The sequence below is a fragment of the Staurois parvus genome, unplaced genomic scaffold (assembly GCF_062004578.1).
Source record: "Staurois parvus isolate SC_StPar_1 unplaced genomic scaffold, SC_StPar_1.0 ptg000021l, whole genome shotgun sequence".
In the NCBI taxonomy this organism is placed as follows: Eukaryota; Metazoa; Chordata; class Amphibia; order Anura; family Ranidae; genus Staurois; species Staurois parvus.
The window spans coordinates 12,449,392-12,463,388 of NW_028317817.1; the positions used below are offsets into that span (position 1 = coordinate 12,449,392).

A 13,997-nucleotide genomic window follows, 5' to 3' on the forward strand; every position below is an offset into this window, starting at 1 on the left:
TTTGCCCTAGTGTAAAATTCTCATTCAGTTTTGATGGAAAAGTATAATTTTTTTAATGAACCCTTTTGAGCTTTAATGTGAACGAAGGTTGAGATGGTTAGGATGAAAAAAAAATATTTTTTATAATACAGCCTTATGTGTTTATGCCTATCATATCCATCCAAGAATTCTGATTGACCATCTGTTCGTATTCACTCCTGTAACTGTTGTGCTATTTAGCCTGCTAATACTAATACTCTTTACTCTTGACTTCCCATTCTGTGTCTCCCCTGGGAGGTATCAAGGGATTTATAATGACACCTTCTTCCTCTAGGGTTTGCTGGTTCATTGTGTATTGTTTCTAGATTTTCCAGCCAGTGTTCCTGTGATTATTGAATTTGAGTGTTAGCCTTCTGATCATGATATCATGAGTTTTTCTTTTAGTCATAAGCTTTCTGACCTTGATCTCTAGGGTCCTTAGTTTTGACCTGGCCCCAGGCCTCGCTTAAGCCACAATAATGCAGCCTTGATGGGGTTTTGGCATTGGCTAGGTAACCCTTATGACACTTGACCCCCAAGCTACATGACTGACCTTTCACTTGGTGTCTCCATAATCAGCAATCCCCTACTAGATATTATATGGACACTGTTGATTACCAAAAGATAGGAACTGGAAGCTTGAATTCCATAATAAGCGCAACATTTTATGAACGGTTTATGAAAAGACCTGAGCCTTGAAATACTAAGGAGCAAAAATGGCAACACAAAAAATATTAAACTGTGCTCCCTATGGCATTGGAAGTTAGTTGCAGAAGCTTTATAGAGTTCACTTTTCAGATGTTATGCAATACAGATGTATTATTCCATGTATCACAAGAACACAGACAGTTCATTATAGCTGAATGTATATTTGGCACATACAAAACTCAATGGCTCTTTTTGATCTCAGATCTCAGCAGATTAAAACTGATGTAATGGAAAATGTATAAATGCCCCTCAAGCATGGGAAAATAGCTGCAAATGCAAATGGATTTATTTTGGTTTGGTCAGTTTAACCTACAGTTCTATTACCATATTCATCTTCCAATGACAAGTACAGTTATTATAAGACAGCCTCATAACTGCAGCTGCAGCTGGAATAAAATACATATCATATTTTGCTGGAGGCCAGAATCATCTTTTAATGTCTTGTGAGCCAGTTCATGGCTAAGAAGAGAGCTTTTCTTCAACCTTACCCCCACCTTCGGTTCTTCTTTTTCTATAATATAGGCATAGACAAAACCAAGTACTCAACTTAAACTGGCCATTTGTGTGACTTTTTTTTCTTTTTTTGTACCCAAGATAAGTTGTCAATAATAATTGGAAGCCAAAGACCATGTATCCTAAGCTGCCTAGGCTGTGAGCAGGGTAGCAGTTGTGTGTGTGTGTGTGGTTTTTATTTTGTTTTTTGTTTATAATAGCAAGACAGGGATTCTTTTTTAAATTTAAATAATGCTGTGATTTGGCAATGCTGACATGTTTTATATTGATATGTGTAAAATGTAATTCTTAAAGATAGGTCTACTTTCATAAAAAAAAAAATTCGCTTGGAAGGTATGTTTATGTGAGAGAATGCGATTTGACATACTTATTGAGGTCACACTGTACTTGTGACTCTGAACCCCTCTATGTTTATGTCCAGATTTGTGTTTAAAGAATAAGTTCACCTTCGGGAACATGTTACATGTTCCACCTGTTATAGGGTGGAATATGTACCATGTTCCTGCTCCTGCAGCGGCTCGGCAATCCAAACCCTCTTTATGACAACAGTATCGGAAGAAAAATACAACTACAAGTACTAACATGCTTTGCGGCTGTCATCTTTTAGTTCTCAATGAACTACTACGGCGCTGTTGAGTGCTTTGGTAGTTCAATAAATTCTTCCTGGCAGTGTGAAACTGCCTGTCCGTATGATGTATAAGTACACAGATTACACTGACAGTCTGCAGGAGTCCTGCATGGCACCTGCGATCAGCAGATTGCGGGTGCAATTCTTTCCAGGCTCCTAAAAAAAAACTAAATGCACATTTTGTATCTGCAAAAAGACATGCATTTAATATTTTTTTTAAAAGATGAACTTATCCTTTACAATAGACAGAGATCTGTATTCCAAAGACTATCAGCCGCCATCAAATACTTTTTATTCAGTCTAAAGAAAATTGCAAGAATAAAATGCACAATCTGAGCCAAGGATATTGTATGTCAGAGTAGGTCTTAACATTTGTGTCCTTAAAGCTGACCGCTAAATGCACAGATGAAATACTTATAAAGCAACTGTTTTCCTGGGAGGTACAAAGCTCTGCCACACCAATGCCACTTGTGACATTTCAATAAAGTTCTAACAAAAAATGTGAAAACCTAAACAGAGCTAAGCACTGGTATCAGCACATCTGAGCCATTCCTTCCAGACCACTCCGGTGACTCTACTTTCAGCATGAGTTTCATTAGTCAAATGAAAGTATTTGTGTGTTAACGTGCATTTTGTTGTGATTTCCTAGTGCTTGCTTGCAAAATCCAGGGTGTGTTAACTGAGTTAGCTGTATGATTTCACATGTTTAAAAAGATCATCTCTGAAGGCCAAAATGTACAAGGCTTCCCTGCAGTAGCTGCATCATTTCTCTGGCAACTGCTGTCATGTGAGCACATTTGCGCACACATTGATTGCTGTTTGCCTCAAATATAATTGTGATGTTTTTAATTATCTCATAAAATAATTTCTTTTGTCTTCAGGCATAAAATACAATCTGCCTTTGAAGCTGTAACAGTCAATTTGAAGTGTAGAAATATTTAAATATTTTAGGCTTAGCTTTCGTTAGGAAACCAGATTTATTTATTTTGTAATCCAGAGATTAAAAGGTCTGATGTTAACAACCACACACATCAAACAGTTTTATATATAAATCAACTATTGCTTGTTTCTATTTGTGAAAACCAAGCAAACAAATGGGAGTAAATAAGATAACATAAGATGAAAATAGCACAAACATGCAAAGAAAAGAATAGATGTGCAAATTTGTCATAGCTTTAACTAAGGGGTCCTTTATATAAAAAAAAAAGTTTAATGTGTGAATATCTCCGTAATGTGTCTAATATGTGTATTTCCTTTGATTGTCAGCTCCATCTATTGGGCATAATTCAGTATTTTCCTGAAATATCACAATCAGGAAAATACTGCAGTAATGCCACTAAATGGAACTATCAATGTTAGGAAATAACATACTAGACCAGCTATTCTCAACCAGGATTCCGTAGAACTTCAGGGTTCCTTCAGAGTTTGGTAGGGGTTTCTTAGGTTGCGTCTGATTGATCTCCTGTTTGATGGTGCCTGCATAGTTCCAGGGCCAACATCACTTTGCAAAGCAAGCGCCATGTTACCAATTGCCTCTTTTAGCTATCTGTAAGGATGGCATTTTGACCACCACTGTAAGAGTGGCGGTCTTCTTATTGTACGGGGCATTTCCACATTGACTTGCAATTAATTAGTTTTAGCAAGAGTTCCCTGAGACCTCAAAATGATTTTAGGGGGTTCCACTGGGTGAAAATGGATGTACTCGACACATTACAAGTGTCGAGTGCAGCCTTCTCAACCTTTTCAACAGAGAGCAACACTTGAAATAATTTTCCACTTTCAAGGAACTCCTGCTAAAAATTACTATATTTACAAATCATAATACATTAGCATGATGGACAGTAGGAAGAATGCTCCTTAGACTTGTGGACATTGGGAAGAATTACCCCCTTACAGATAGCTAGAAAGATCAAAGGAGTCAGTGGGAACTTATGTATCTGGAAGACAGAAACTGCTCATTTTTCAAGGTACTCCTCGAAACCACTAGATGAACCCTAGGATTCCATAAAACCCTGGTTGAGAAACCCTGCTTTAGTGTAAGGCCACTTCAACACCAAGAACTCCCTGTCAAAATGTTTAGCTTTGTTTCTGTCTGGAGCTTTGGTTGTTCATGCCAACTGTTGTGTATTCCAGCACCTCTTGTTGCAATTTCCATCAAGTCAAATAATTAAATACTCCAGCAGTAAAAGCAGAAACACCTCATAGTGGCCACAGCAAGTGTACATACAAGTGTGCATACCAGTCACCAAAAGGTCCCTGTGTGAAAAAAAGTTTTTGGACCTCATTCACCAAAATCAATGAAAAGTAGTCTATGCAATACTCTAACCCCCCCCCCCCCCCATGGTCTCTAATGTTATTCAACGGTGTCAGACAATGTACACTCCTTTCCCATACAGCGAAAACGGGAGAACCATTCTTTGTCTCATTGCTGGCTAGGAGGGGAGTGAAGGTAGTGTTTGCTGCCTGATGCCACATGTGCACCTAGTATTATCTAGATATTACTAGGTGCACACTGAGGACACCATAAAGACCTCACCTGCCCTAAAAGTGAGCAAAGTCCGGGTGTGTGTGGTAGCAGGAGGGGGTTCCAGTATCCTCTTGACTTACATCTAGTATAAATACAATTCCAAGTACCAGTGAACCCTTGCACAGTTGCACAGTGGGTACAAATTGTGTGTCCTCCCCTGGTACAGATTATTTACCAATATGGTCCCCAAGTGATATATAAAACTGCTAGATGGTTGAGCACTCTAGTATCTACCAAACAATAAAATATCATTTATGGGAAGGCTGACCATTTAATAACTAAATAATGTTTAATATGCAAATTAAGTATGCTTTTGACATTGTCTTCATTTATTGTATGTCCTCTCTGGTTTTTAATCAGATACACCCATTTCTTCTCCCATTTCCCAAAAACGTAATGGCAGCTTAAAGAGATGTTACCTCCTGGCCTGTATGAATATTGTAAGAAGATTAGATTGTATGCTTCTGTGAGGCAAGGATTGGCATGAATGGTTGTATGTGTCCTGTAAAGCAGTGCAGAATTTGTTAGTGTGGTATACATTAAATTAAAAAAGCAATTTGGTTTGATGATTTTATACAATTCTTCTGTAATATTAGAGGGTTGAAAGTACTTTAGGAAGAGAATAGGTTGTATGCATTTTGAAGCGTGCTTCAGGCTTTAAGGGTAATGGACTGTTTTTATTTTTAAATCAGCATTTTGAGTGACGTTTAAATCATTCTGAATGTAATTTGGCAGCTTTAAAACCATGCAGCCTACAAGTGTTTGTGATTAATGTGTACTTGTCCCACCATTCAAGACCTAGGCAACCTTAAAATTTATTCTTCACAGCCTTAGCGTGCTTGCTAAATGGATTTTTCCTTGCTAGTAAAGTGCATGTGTAAATATATTACTTCTCATTTATTGTCTGTAGACAATGTACTGCGAGAGTATTTCCATAATGCTGGAAACATTCTGTATTCTATATTCTTCATGAATTTTAATACTCTTAATGGGATCTGTAACATTCTGATCACTGTTTTGTTCTGATTTGCAGGTTACACATCGCCTGTCAAAGGAGATCACATCATATTTCCAATGAGGTACATTTTAATTACCAGAACTAACAATTTGTACAGCCTAATAAGTAAAAATAATGCATATCAGTTCAGAAATAAGTGGCAAGGTGTGATTTTAAAATAAAATACTAATAAAATAATTGTCTTTCATGTATAGCTGTGTCAGCATGATGGTTAAGACTTTTGTACTTACAATTAATTATAGTCCCATTAGGGGACTATTATATAAAAACATGGCTAGAAAAGGACAAAACAGTACCCAGCGTGACCACACAGGTTTCATCTTTTATTCTATAGTGCATGTTCACATCAGATTAATCCTGATTGCATTATGAATGCATATATAGTAAAAAGCAATGTACACCAATGAGCCTTGTTCACACCATTGTGTTGCAGTGCCCTTAAAAAATATAACATGCATTTTTTTACAATGCAATGTGCATAAAAGGGTTATAGGGGTATGCCCAGTGTCCACTCACCTGAAGGTAGCAGTCTATAACCAATGGTTTATGAATATCCACTTGTGTCCTGTACTGTACTAATAAGATAATGGAAATACAAGTAAAAATCTTGGAAAGAACACATTGCAATGCATTTAAAAAAATGTATGCAATAGGTTGCAATAACACAAGGAAAATGTAGGGGATTGTAGTGTGAATGGTCTCTTTGGAAATCAAAAACAAGATATGATTGGTCATAATGGGCACAGATTATTTTCACTGGTATACAATATATATATATTATGTGTGTATGCATTCATAAAGTATTTAGATCAGCTTCACTTTTTTCAATTTTGTTATGTTGCAGCCTGATACTACAGTTGTTTAAATTAATTTTTTCTCATCATTTCTTATGTTGAAGCACTTTTGGCAGCAATTACAGTCTCAAGTCTTCTTGGGAATGCTGCAACAAGCTTTGCACACCTGGATTGGGGGAAGCTCACTGGGTTGGATGTGGGCCATTGTCAGATAGCCATTTTTGGGTCTCTCTAGAGATGTTCAATAGGGTTCAAGTCAGGGCTCTGGTTGGGCTACTCTAGGACATTCACAGAGTTATCCCTAAGCCACTCCTGTGTTGTCTTGGCTGTGTGCTGAGGATCGTTGTCATTTGTAAAAGTTAACCTTTGGCGCAATCTGAGGTCCTGAGCTCTGTGGAACAGGTTTTCATTGACAATATCTCTGTGCTTTGCTCCATTCAGCTTTCCCTCAACCTTGATTAGTACCTGCTGCTGAAAAACACCCCCGCAGCATGATGCTGCCACCACCATGCTTCAATGATGGAATGGTATTGGGCAGGTGATGAGCTCTGCTTGGTTTCCTCCACATATAACATTTGGAATTGAGGCCAAACAGTTCAATCTTGCTTTTATCAGATTAGAGAATCTTGTTCCTCATAGTGTGAGAGTCTTTCAGGTGCTTTTTTGCAAACTCCAAGTGGGCTTCCGTGTGTTTTGCACTGAGGAGAGCCACTCTGTCATAAAGCCCAGATTGGTGGAGGGCTGCAGTGATGGTTGTCCTTCTGGAACTTTGTCCCATCTCCACACAGGATCTCTGGAGCTCAGTCAGAGTGACCTTTGGGTTTTTGGGCACCTCTCTTACTATGGCCCTTCTGCCCCGATTGCTCAGTTTGGCCAGGCGACAGCTCTTGGAAGAGTCCTGGTTGTGCCAAACATCTTCCATTTGATGACGAAGGCCACTGTGCTCTTGGGAACCTTCAGTGCTGAAATTTTTTTTTAGCCTTCCCCAGATCTGTGCCTTGCAATAATCATGTCTCTGAGCTCTCCAAGATATTCCTTTGAACTCATGGCTTTTGCTCTGATTCACTATGCATGGCCAGCTGTGAGGCCTTTTATAGAGAGGTGTGTGCCTTACCAAATCATGTCCAGTCAATTTAATTTACCAAAGGTGGACTCCAATACAGTTGTAGAAACATCCTACCAATGATCAAGAGAAATGGGAGGCACCTGAGCTAAACTTCAAGTGTTGTTGCAAAGGATCTGAATACATTTATGCCAATGTGACATTTCAGTTTTTCCTTTTTCGTACATTTGCAAACAATTCTAAAATTCACTTTGTCATTATGGAGTATTGAGTGTACATTAATGAGAAAAAAAAATAACTTAAACAACTGTAGTGTCAGGCTGCAACATAACAAAATTGAAAAAAGTGGTCTGACTACTTTATGCAATGTGTGTGTGTGTATATATACAGTGCCTTGAAAAAGTATTTATACCCCATTGTAATTTTCCATATTTTGTCATGTTACAACCAAAAACATAAATGTATTTTTTGGGGATTTTATATAATAGACCAACACAAAGTGCCACATAATTGTGAAGTGGAAAGAAAATGATAAATGTTTTAAAACATTTTTTACAAATAAATATTTGAAAAGTGTGATGTGCATATCTCAGAATCTGATATATCAATCTTGGGAGAACTGACCCTTTTATACTGCATTTAATTACATTTTAAATGTATTTGTAATAACAAATGTGCATACTTGTTCACAAAATCTTTTTTTTTTTTTCTGAATCCACCCACACTGCAGGATATCTGCCCAGGTACAGTCCCGGTGCCCAATACTATTTCCCAATTACATGTTGTAGGCTAGACATTTCTGTATAAAGATAAGTATCTGGAGGCATTCATTTTCCCTGCACCACAGAACTATAGCATACACAAGGGCTGGGCATGCAGAGCCCAGACTAGAACCCATTACCGCTCCCTCTATGTTAACCGTGGCACAGCAGAGTATTGGGGATAAACGCATGTAAAGATTCCTAATAAAGGATAGAAATCATTTGGTACTACTATGCGTGATAACAGTAGAAGGGCTAATAGTGCAAAGTCAGTCCTGGTCTTAGCAAAATGATTTCCAAAAAATGGCAATTGTTTATGCTACACAAGTTTTTGGCGTTTTATCTCTACTCTAAAGCTCATAATTTACTTGTACAGTACAGTACACAGGGCTTGTAATCATACACCATGGGTTATATGCCAGCTATCTTCAGGTGATTGAACACTGGCAAAAAATTGCAAGGGCTGTCCCTAGTGCACACTCATAAAACTCCACCAACTCTGTGAGACTCCAAATTTTAACTGGTGTCAATATGTGGTGGATCTTTTCTACTTTAGAGAAATTATACTTTTTTAACCATTCCTAATTTTCTTCTGACACTTCTGTCAAGTCTGACTGCATATTGTCCTGGGATATTTAGCAGTTTCTGGACCAATGACCCTTGTTTTTTACTCTGTGGACTGTACTTGGACCCCACTATGTGGGGCTGGCCTTTTATGTTAGCTTCAGACACTGGATCCTGTGTTAATCTGGACAAACATGGATTGATATTCAGCTGGTTTAGCAGAGACCGGCCAAATTTCGATCCATGTATGAGCAGACTGATTGTATCCAAGTCGATCCATTGATCAACTTGGGTACAACCAGCCTTTTGGATGTTACTGCATGCATTTACTGCCAGCAGCTATAACCACCAACAGTAACCATATTCTGCCAGCCAAGAAGGCCCCATGCCACACCCAAACCCACCTCCCAGCTGGCAGAACACAATGTCATTGGGGGAATCGAGCTATTTTCTTCCCTTCCCTTGGTGGAAGGAAAGAAAATTGATTAGCCTATGGCTTGCTTAAAGCATGCACCTTGGCATGAAATGCAATGTGCGTGTTTAGCCTCAGGGTTCTATAGGTCCAGGGCTGTGGTCCATCTCTATGGTTCCCATACCCTGAAGACCTCTTTCTAGATGACTCCTGCTTTCAACTAAACAAAAATATGTGGAAGATTAAAACAAAAGTGATTTCAATGTTTCTCATTCATTGGTAAAAGACTAGAGATTTTTGAGACAGAGTTTGATGATGCTATCATCACATTATGTGCACGATGCTGTCCATCCACAGCTAGCATAAATGAATGGTATGGTTGCTCCTTGAATTCATTGCATTAGTTTGTTTTGGGCTTTGTGTACCAGTTACATCTGAGCAGACCACGTAATATCTTGCTCTGGAAAATAAAGGGACATACAGAAAGACAGACAAAAAAGAAAACATTGATGCGAAAGTGAACCACAAGTGAACCCTGTAGTGGCCCCATGTAACCCAGTGACTTTCTTTTGCTCCTATGTAAGATGCAGCATGGGGTCAGTTATTACTGTGTTATTGTAGAACATTACTAAGCAACCGTTGTCATCTAGCAGCCATCACTTTGCAGATTGTAAGCTGTAGTTCAAAAAACTGTCAGCTCTTCCTGTGCTGTGAAAGATTCATGGTTTTTATCATAGCTGAAAATAGTTGCTTGGGCATTTTACTGGCAAAGTTTTGTACAATAACATTAGTGTTCCTGTTTTATTGAGCAGGAATTTGCATTTAGGGAGCTAAATGATGAATGACTCTGACCTTAGATATCAGTTCAGTGTCAACAGAGTCCTTTTAAAGTGGACCTGTCTTAGATTCTAAAAAGTCATTAACATAATGACTCAACCAAGAGAACGTGTGTAAGGCAGCCATAGATGGTTCAAATCTTGGCTGGTTCAGCAGGGATCCATCCATTGATTTGGGCACAAGTAGCATGATTGATTCTTACATTCAATTATTGTAAGCGGCTATAATGCTAACAATAATCACTGTGTTCTCCCGGAAGGGATGGCTCCCCGCAATTTCCTCACTACCTTCACGGAAGAACACAACAGCTCTGCAGTAGGGATTCCCCCATCAACACTGACTTTTGATGGGAGAAGAGCCATTTTCTTTCCTGTAACCCATGGTTGCAGGAAAGAAAATTGTATCTTCTATGGCCTGCCTTAGAGTCTGCTTAAGGGCCAATTCACCATACATGCCTTTCAGTTGCTTTTTTTTTTGCATCCAAAACACACAGAAAGTAGGTTATATGGCTGTCAATGTCATAGTTCACATCAGTGCTCGCAGTTCCAGATGCAGAAAAAAAACTCCATAAAGTGCATCAAAAACACACCTGAATGCACACAAACGCACCAAAAATGCACTGGAACGCACATGCCCCTATTTAAATTGAAGAAAAATGGAGGTGAAAAAAAATGAACCAGAATAAATAAAAAACGCACTGGAACACGTAAAAAACGGATCAAAAACGTGCATATGGAAACGCATCTGGATTGTGTTTCTATGGTGTGAACCAACCATTAAGGAATGAGAAATTGCAAAATGTGGTAACCTATAGCAACCAGTTGGACTTTCTGTTTAACTGATCTTGTTTAGTTTTAAATCATATCGATCCTCCTGAGGATCTACTGTACTTGGTGCCTCATTCATCTTTTTGCTTTAAATATTCTTGTACATTATACGTGTTCCGAAGACCAAATCCATCTGAAAGTCGGCAATTGCCTTTAGTGTGTGCCCAGGTTTGGGGGCTCCAGGGCCTACAGTAACAGTTTGTCTATAAAAAGTAATGTGTCTGTTAAAATCAGACGTTAAAATTTTGAAGTAGATGTATCGTAGCTTAAAAGAGTATGCAAACCTAACATTTCATATTTCTGATATGTGCCTGCTGTACCATGTACTGTACTTCCTTTGTGTGAAATCCCTGGTGTTCTTGTCAGTCCCTCTGCTTTCCTAATAAAAACTGACCACACTAGGCAGGAAAGCACAGCATGCTCTGTTCTCTAGCTTTGTTGGGAACTCAGTCTGCTCTCCTCAAATAATCACTGACACACCCTCCCTGTGCAGCCTTTCACTGGGAAGCTCATTGTGCTGGTGTTTCTCCTCCCCCTGCTCTTATGTAGCTGAGAACAGGGAATGTGATCACTTTTAAAAAGGGGACAAAGTATTTATAATGTCTTTTATATCTACACACAAATGTTTTGCCTTTCATTTGTATTCATATTGAATGGGTTGTTTTAGAAGGTGAGGGTTTACATATATTTTAAACTTGCTGTAATTTTGTGTTTCATAAACATTTGTTGGTCTGCCTGCACTCGCTCAAATGTTAGCTTCATGTCTTTACTTCAGTCCAGCTCCTTGATAGTGAGGATAGCAGATCACACCTCCACAATGGGTTGCCATAACCACTTGCAGTCTTCACTAGGGGCACATTTGACAATATAGAAACTGGGGGACTTGTGTCACCCTAAAACAATATTATTTTAATGAAGGCTGCAAATGTGGAGTGAAAACTTTGGAAATGATGTAAACCCCTTGGCACTAGCTCCAGCTGACCTTTTCAGAGGTTCTGAAATTTGTGAGGTGGACTTCTTGAGTATGTAATCACTGTCATTGGCTGTCACAGCGGCCACATGATCAGGAGCCCTTTCCTTTGGCTCCCGACTGTAAATAGGGATTGTGAACTTTTGGTGACAGCTTGATCACTGTGCTGGGATGTGATATTAAGGCTCCATGTACACTGCAGCTGATAAACTCACGTTTAGGAGCTTCTTTGTGTTTTTTTCAGCAGCCCCTGAACTCTCCCTAATGTTTTCCTATGTGTCCATGTACACTATGTCATTTACAGTTGTTTACAGGCAGTGGAGTTTACAGTCGTTTTTTTAACGCACCAAACTTGCGTTCAGGAGTAGAATTTATCAGCGTTTCAAACACCAAACACTTGAAAACGCATGTTAAAGCGCTTTTTAACTCTTCCATTTCCAGATGCTGTCCAGAGCCTTTTTTCATCATGAAAAATGCATGCAACGCGTTTTCCCAGACACTGCTGCAATAATTTCTGCACAGAAATGAGCTGGAACATATCCAAACACCACAAAAAAAAAGACAGCTAATCTCAACAAATACTGCTCTCTCTGCTTCTGCTCTCTCTATTTCTTTCAAAATGTCTGAAATAGTTAATTTTTTACTGTTTTTCAGTGCATTCTGGGCATTTTGGAAGGTCTCCTGAGGTTATCTTTAAAATATGCTTCTAAACGCAAACACTCATAAATGTGCAAAAACGCGGTATGCAAATGTCACTAAACAGACGTTTTTTAACCTACATTTTCCGGCAGTCAGTTTCCATCGTTCAGAAGTGTTTTCCAAATGTCCCGTGTACATGGAGCCTAACTCAGAATAGTAGAGTTGGCTAATGCAATATGCACATAGCAGCTGTTTTGACATGTGTGCATTGCACCAGTAGGAAGAGGTTGACATGTAATGCCCCATTCACACTTGGGCGCTTTGAATCGCAGGCCACAATTCTGCACATGATTTCAAAACGCTCTGCAAAAATAACAAATTGCACAACAGCTTGTTCAGGTGCCATTCATTGCAATGAAGATCAGGAGCTTCTTTTGGAAGACACGCTTCACGCAATGTGGTGTGCCGTGGTTGCAGCATGATTTGTCGTGCGACAATCGTGGCAGGTCTGCACCATGTGTTTAGGTGCCATTAAAATGAATGGCTCCTGAACACAGCCAGTGAGCCAATGAGGAGCAAGAGGGGACAGGACAGAGCAGCGGCTCTGTGTGTGAATGGACACACAGAGCAGTAGCTTGGGAGCAATCCTACTTGGGTGCACCCATAGCAAGCTGCTTGCTTTATGGCAAAAGTGTCAAACTGGCGGCCCTCCAGCTGTTGCTAAACTACAAGTCCTTTAAAGCATTGTAAGATTGACAGTTACAAGCATGACTCCCAAAGGCAGAGGCATGATGGGACTTGTAGTTAGCAACAGCTGGAGGGCGCCAGTTTGACACCCCTGCTCTAGGGGTTCTCGACAGGAGGGAGGGGCCAGGAGCACCGATGGGGAGCCCTAGAAGAGGAGCATCGGGCCTTCTCTGTGTAAAACCACTGCACAGAGCAGGTAAGTATGACATGTTTGTTTGTTTTTAATTGCCTTTAATATCACAATTTTTTATACATTTCTTAAGTTACTTCCTGATTTCTTGCCTAGGCAAATGAGGTCATACACCCCAGAAGTCTTCTGGAGGGGAGGAGGAGTTTTCTCAGCTAACTATGCCCTCCTACTTGTATGCCTGAACTAAGGGCAGATGGATTCCAGGAAGTCAATGCTCAAAATGGCCACGGCCAGAAATGCTGAGGGCGTTTTTCAAAGTGATTTCTTAGTAAAATAAAGCACGGAAATATGGATGGGTGGAGGAAATTGTGTTCAATATTAAAAATGAATTAACCCCTTCATGCCTAAGGATAAAACAAATCTTAATGCCTAAGCATAATTTTGCAACGTTGACATGTGTTAGTAAAACCGTACATATCACCACAACTACTTTGTACATCCCGGTGAATTATACCTTGTTTTTTTCAGGACAAATTGAGCTTTCATTTGGTGGTAAATGTTAATGGATAGCTCCTGATTTTTTCTCTTGATGATCGCAGCGAAACCATATATGTGTATGTTATTTGTTGTTTGTACTCACAGTACAGCCCAGAATCAATAGCGCACATTTTGTTTTTTTTGTTTTGTTTTTTTACCTAAAACACACTGACACTAACTGACACTGATACCAATTTAAAAAAAAAATCCTGACCTTTGACCCTGACCTTTTGCCTTGACCTTTGACCCTGACCTTGACCCAAACACTAACCATGGCACTAAACTAGAGCAAACTTTGATCTAG

General features: G+C 39.3%; 1 protein-coding gene across 1 annotated transcript in view; it reads left to right on the top strand.

Moving 5' to 3' along the window:
• Positions 1–13,997, top strand: part of THRB (thyroid hormone receptor beta) — a 503,781-nt gene that overhangs the window by 315,646 nt on the left and 174,138 nt on the right. Inside the window, exon 3 of the mRNA XM_089690950.1 lies at positions 5,428–5,473. The gene's annotated coding sequence lies outside the window, so the exon portion shown is untranslated. The remainder of the gene's footprint in view (positions 1–5,427; positions 5,474–13,997) is intronic.